Consider the following 6685-nt stretch of genomic DNA (forward strand, 5'->3'; position numbering starts at 1 on the left):
TTGGTCCATTAGCTTATGAGGGAGTGAAAGGGATTATTAAAGAGGATATGGAGGTTGCAGAGAAGCTACATGAGTTCTTTGCATTTGTCTTCACGGCAGGGAATACTGAGTGTATAACTGTGCCTGAATCACCTTAAGTGGCGCAGCGGGGAAATGCTTGACTAACAAGCAGAAGATTGCCGGTTTGAATCCCCGCTGGTACTATATCAGGCAGCAGCGGTATAGGAAGATGCTGAAAGGCATCATCTCATACTGCGCAGGAGGAGGCAATGGTAAACCCCTTCTTTATTCTACCAAAGAAAACCACAGGGCTCTGTGGGTGCCAGGAGGCAAAATCAACTTGACGGCACACTTTACCTTTAACTGTGCCTGAACGAAGCTTCTCAGGAACAGAGGCTAAAGAACTGAGTCAGATAAAGGTGACGAGAGATGATGTACTAAACTGTCTGGAAAAATAAAAAATAAACAAATTGCCAAGGTAAGATGACATCCACCCAAGAGTCCTCAAATAACTCAAATGTGAAATTGACCTCCTTGCAAAAATATGTACCTTATCCCTACGATCAGGCTGGAAACCAATGGACTGGAAAGTAGTCAATGTAACACCAATTTTCAAAAAGGGATTCAGGAGGGATCTGGGAAATTATAGGCCAGTTAGCTGTGCCAGGCAAATAGACCTCTAAATGATAGAGGTCTATAAAATCATGCATGGTGTGGAGAGAGTGGAGTGAGAGAAATTTGTCTTCCTCATAACACTAGAACCAGGGGTCATCCCATGAAACTGATTGCCAAGAAATTTAGGATCAACAAAAGGAAGTACTTTCCCACAGAACGCATAATTAACCTATGGAATTCTCTGCCACAAGATGTGGTGACAGCTACCAGCCTGGATGACTTTAAGAAGGGCTTAGATAAATTCACGGAGGACAAGTCGATGGCTACCAGTCTGGGGGCTATATTTATTTTTATTTATAAAATAAATTATATACCCTTCCAAAATATAAATTATATACCCTTCCAAAAATGGCTCAGGGCAGTTTACATTAAAACAAAATATTTAAAATCAATTAACAGTTCAAAACAGAGACTATAAAACAATTAACAATTGAAATATTCATCACAGTTTAAAAACTCTGGAAAACCAGGTTACAGATTAAAAACATTTACAACAATTTAAAAACCCTGGAAGGCCAGGCCAAACAGATACATATATACAGCTTTAGGCCACCTGCAGCCTCAGAGGCAAGATGCCTCTCAATACCAGTTGCAGGGGAGCAACAGCAGGAGAGAGGCAATGCCCTCACCTCTTGCCTGTGGGCTTCCAGTGGCATCTGGTGGGCCACTGTGTGAAACAGGATGCTGGAGTAGATAGGCCTTGGGCCTGATCCAGCAGGGCTATTCTAATGTTCTTATTAAAATCAACTTGCCAGGGCTTTGTGTCCAAAAAATGGTCATCCAAATCCATGTAGATAGGAGTGGAGGGAGGATGCACAGCTGAGAATACATGCAAGCACCTGTCTGTCAATCTGATAGTTGAGCACTGCCTAAAAAAGCAAGTGCCAGCCATCTGATTAAGATTGTGGGCACAATGTTCAGTCCAGAAGCTCGTTTCGGTGTGTGCATTTCCCTTTTTCGGATAGTGCATTTGTGATCAAGTAAAGCTTGGAGTTACATCTCTTTACTTTCTGTCTCTCTGTATGTGTGTGATCATATCATGTGTCTGTGATCATAGGAAGGGACCTTAGAAGCCTTCTAGCCCAGTCTTGCTCAGTGCAGGAAACTGCTAATGAATGAATGAATGAATGAATGAATGAAGCATATTTATATACCTCCTGTCCCCAAAGGGCTCACAATCTTAAAAAAGAAAAAAAAGAAAAAAGATGGACACCAGCAACAGCCACTGGAGGGATGCTGTGCTGGGGATGGATAGGGCCAGTTGCTCTCCCCTTGCAAAATACAAGAGAATCACCCCTTTAAACAGGCGCCTCTTTGCTCAGTTAGCAGGGTTAACATCCCTGGCAGATGGCTGGCTGTCCAGCCTCTGTTTGAAAACCTTCTGCGAAGGAGAGCCCAGCACAGCATGGAACAGACTGTTCTATTGTCAAACAGCCCTTACAGTTAGGAATTCATCCTGATATCTAGCCTAAACCTGCTTCCTTGTAATTTCAATCGATTGGGTCTTGTTCTGCCCTCGTGAGCAACTGAGAACCAGTCCATTGTTCTTTTTATGCGGCATTCCTTCAGAGATGTGAAGGAATCTCTCCTATCTCCTTTTAATCTTCTCTTCCTCCAATATACCTAAATATACCTAGCTCCTCCAGCTGTTCTTCACAGGACTTGCTTTCCTTTTCCCCTCTTTGCCGCTCTCCTCCATACCTGGTCCATTTGATCAACACCCTCCTTCAAATGCAGGACCCAATATTGGACACAGTATTCCATGTGAGGTCTGACCAGTGTGGAACAGAGTGAAACAATTACTTCTTGAAATCTGGACACACCATGCCTCTGCTAATGCAGCCTAAGATTAGGAACATAGGAAGCTGCCATATACTGAGTCAGACCATTGGTCTCTCTAGCTCAGTATTGTCTTCACAGACTGGCAGATTGTATATGCTCTTTTCACAGCTCTATCACACTGCTGGCTCATGTTCAACTGGTGAACATGAGCCAGCAGTGTGATATTCAACTTCTTGTCCACTATGACACCTAGACTGATTGATTGATTTCTGTACCACCCTTCCAAAAATGGCTCAGGGCAGTTTACACAAATGAATAACAAACCAACCAACAAACCAACCAACAAATAAGTAAGTAAGTAAGTAAGATGGATCCCTGTCCCCAAAGAGCTCACAATCTAAAAAGAAACATCAGACAGACACCAGCAACAGTCACTGGAGGTACTGTGCTGGGGGTGGATAGGGCCAGTTACTCTCCCCCTGCTAAATAAAGAGAATCACCACATTAAAGGGTGCCTCTTTGCCAAGTTAGCAGGGGTTAGATCCTGTTGTATTCCATCCAGTCTCTTTTATGTTTTGTTATTTAGAAATTTGTCCCAGTGGGGGTTCTATAGAGAATGCGGGGTGGGGTGGGGTGGAGTGAGAAAGGAAAAGGGAGGGAAAGGAGAAGGAGAAAACAGAGTTGTTTCTCAATAAACTTTAGAGCTGGTCTTGTGGTAGCAAGCATGACTTGTCCCCTTAGTTAAGCAGGGTCCACCCTGGCTGCATTTTAATGGGAGACTACATATGAACACTGTAAGATATTCCCCTTAGGGGATGGAGCTGCTCTGGGAAGGGCATCTAGGCTCCATCCCTGGCATCTCCAAGATAGGGCTGAGAGAGATTCCTGCCTGCAACCTTGGAGAAGCTGTCTGTGCAGACAATACTGAGCTAGATGGACCTATGGTTTAGATTCAGTCTATGGCCGCTTCCTATGTTCCTATGTACTTTGTGTTTGTGCGAGAAGCAGCTATAAAAAGGATCCCTTTAAGTGGCACAGTGGGGAAATGCTTGACTAACAAGCAGAAGGTTCAAATCCCCGCTGGTATGGTTTTCCACACTATGGGAAACACCTATATCAGGCATCAGTGATATAGGAAGATGCTGAAAGGCATAATCTCATACTGTGCAGAAGGAGGCCATGGTAAACCCCTCCTGTATTCTAGCAAAGACAACCACAGGCCAGGGCTCTGTGGTCACCAGACGTTGACACCGACTTGACAGCACACTTTACCTTTTCCTTTCACATACTCTGCTGCCAAGCCAGGTCTCCCCCCATCCTGTACTTGTGCATCTGATTGACTGATTGATTTTAACCCAAATGCAGGACTTTACATTTGTCTGTTGAACTTCGTCTTGTTGGTTTGAGCCCAATATTTGAGTCCATCCCGACTGGATTGAATCTTGATTCCGTCTTCTAAGGTATCCCACACCCACCCAGCTTCATCATGTCATCTGCAAATGTGCTCAGCATCCCCTTTGCTCCCTCCTCCAAGTCATTTAGGAACTTGTCAGCCAACCCAGGTCCCAGGACAGAGCCCCTGTGACACTCTGCTCAGCACCTTCCTCCAGGATGATATGCAGGTGGTGCCATTAATGAGCATATAATGGGTGACATCCAGCACAGCGTTAAGGACATATAACACTGTGCTGAAGAGCAGCCGCTGTGCCCTTCACAGGCAGCAAAAGGGGGGGTTGCGCAAGCAGCATTTCCACCATTGTCTGTAATGCTACACTGGATGTCAGCCAGTATATTTAGGGTTGGAGAGTTTGCATTTCCTGTTTGGCTAAAGCCTTTGTATAGACAAACAGAAAATGCAAATGCCCCTACCCTAAATATACTGGCTGACATCCAGCATAGTGTTGTTGGTGTTTTATTTTACTTTAAAAAGACCAAACCAATATGCTCTGTGACATTTTGTAGGGCTGCAACAACAGAAAGGAATGTGACAAACTCCTAAAGAATCTAGGGGAAAGATGAGGGGCTACTGTTGAATTGTAAGCATACTGTCTTTCCTAATTCTCAACAGAACATGCCCCCAGATGCAGTGATTATGAGTGTCAGCTCCCATTTTGTTTAAAAAGATTAAGGCTCTAGTCCTCAGGACTGTGACAACCTTTCAGAAGTGGCATGCCCAGTCTCCACTTATTCACTCTCATTTATGGTTTTGCATCCTGGCAATTAATCTTCACATAGGAAGTCATAGAGAGCCAGCGTGGTGTAGTGGTTAGAGTGCTGGACTAGGACCAGGGAGACCCGAGTTCAAATCCCCATTCAGCCATGATACTTGCTGAAGTATCATTTCAGTCATTTCTCTCTCAGCCTAACCTACTTCACAGGGTTGTTGTGAGGAGATACAGAAGTATGTAGTACACCGCTCTGGGCTCCTTAGAGGAAGAGTGGGATATGAAATGTAAAAAGAAGAAAAGAAAAGAAGAAAGAAGTCTCCCTCTTAGTGTCATATGTTTCATTTAAAATGCATTAAAATGCAGATCTTGCCAGTTTAGTGTAGAGTTAATTCACTGGTATGTTTCAGTTGCATCTCTGTCTTTGTCTGGTGGCAATTTTAAAATAAAATGAATGCCAAGCCTAAGCTTTGTTCCTGGACAAGCAGAATTTCGGAGAAACTCCCATGAATAATGTCCATCCTTGAACGTAGACGTGGACAAATCCCTGTGTCCCTTTTTGGACACAGGGGAAAAGATGATCTAGCACAGAAGAACTGCCCCCTGCTAAATTCAGTCAGCAGCCTCCTCTCAGGAGCCATTGCAGGTGCCATTCAAAATCATGTTGTTTGCCACGTTTGGTGCCCATGCCATAGACTGCCTACCCCCCATTTTAAACCCCGAAGAACAATATTTGCAACGGACACCAGTGGTTACAGAGAAAAACTTGTTTGACCTGTGTGGCTACCTGTCGTCGTTTCATGGATTATAATTATGTTCCTGCTCCTGTATGAGACCTTCATACTTCCCTCCACCCCATTTCCTAAAACATTTTTTTATAAAAAGGTTCAGAATACAGGATGCTAATTGAGCAATTTCGTGCAGAAGAACCCCCACCACTCCCTGGCTGATATTTTAGGGGTATTTCTTTTCCATTTACTTTGGCAGCACTTGTACATCAAGTTATGCCAATAAAGAGCTTTAAATCGAATTAAGAGATAGTGAGGGGAAAAACCAATCACTTCATGCTTGCAGAAAATTATAATACAGTAGAACCTGTAGTTCGAGTGCCCCCTGGTGGTCACTATGGGCACCATAAGGGGGAATTCCCCATTTCCCAGACAATGCTGGGTTTCCCCCCAACAAACGCAAACTGGGGAGTTCCAGGACCATGAATAACAGTTAGTTCAGGAGGCCTGAAACATGGACAATATGAAAACAGGCAGAATATTCCTGGATCTAATGAGTGTGATTGATTCAAACTGCCCTTACTTACACTAATTAAATATTGCATGCATGTAGTATTTAATTTGTGCATTCATCTGAAACACCCATCTGGGCTTGCCCTTGCAAAAATTCTACTCTTCCTATGATTATAGAGGGGCTTCTAAAATCCCTGGTCATTGCAGAGATGTACAAGTTGACAGATATCGTGCATCAAAGATTTTGAACAGCTCAGTTTGTAAACTTAGCAGTGGTGGCTTGGGGGGGGGGAATAGGACTGGGGTGGGGTGCAGAAGGGATAACAGGCTTTTTTGTTGCACCACATGTTAGATTTCTGAATCAGAAATGGGGAGCACGCTACTTGTTGCGGGGGGGGGACTTGCCCCCCTCCAAAGCCATCTTTGGAACATAGCAGATAAACACACTTTCTTCATCATTTATTGTCCTCAAATTAGACTGGAAATAATTTTGAGTAGCTGTCTTGTTAGGAATATAGGAAGCTGCCATATACTGAAGCTATTCACATGCACAGAAGAAACCGGGCTAAAGGAGCCCAGCCTGGTTTGCTCCACGCATGAGAACTGCCGGGAGCCTCATGGCTCCTGGCGGTTAGCCCGCTTAATTGCTGTCCCCCCAAACGAGGTTAGAAGAGTGAGCGCTCCGCTAACCCCATTTAGTGGATTTTGAGTCACCACGCTGCAACTCTGCGCCACATCAACTCATGAGTAGACCCCCAGCTGGGAGGCAACAGCCAGCCTCCTGCCTCAGGGGTCTCCCCAGAATGCCCTGCGCACTTGCAT

This window comes from Hemicordylus capensis, chromosome 6 (assembly GCF_027244095.1).
Source record: "Hemicordylus capensis ecotype Gifberg chromosome 6, rHemCap1.1.pri, whole genome shotgun sequence".
Taxonomy (NCBI): domain Eukaryota; kingdom Metazoa; phylum Chordata; class Lepidosauria; order Squamata; family Cordylidae; genus Hemicordylus; species Hemicordylus capensis.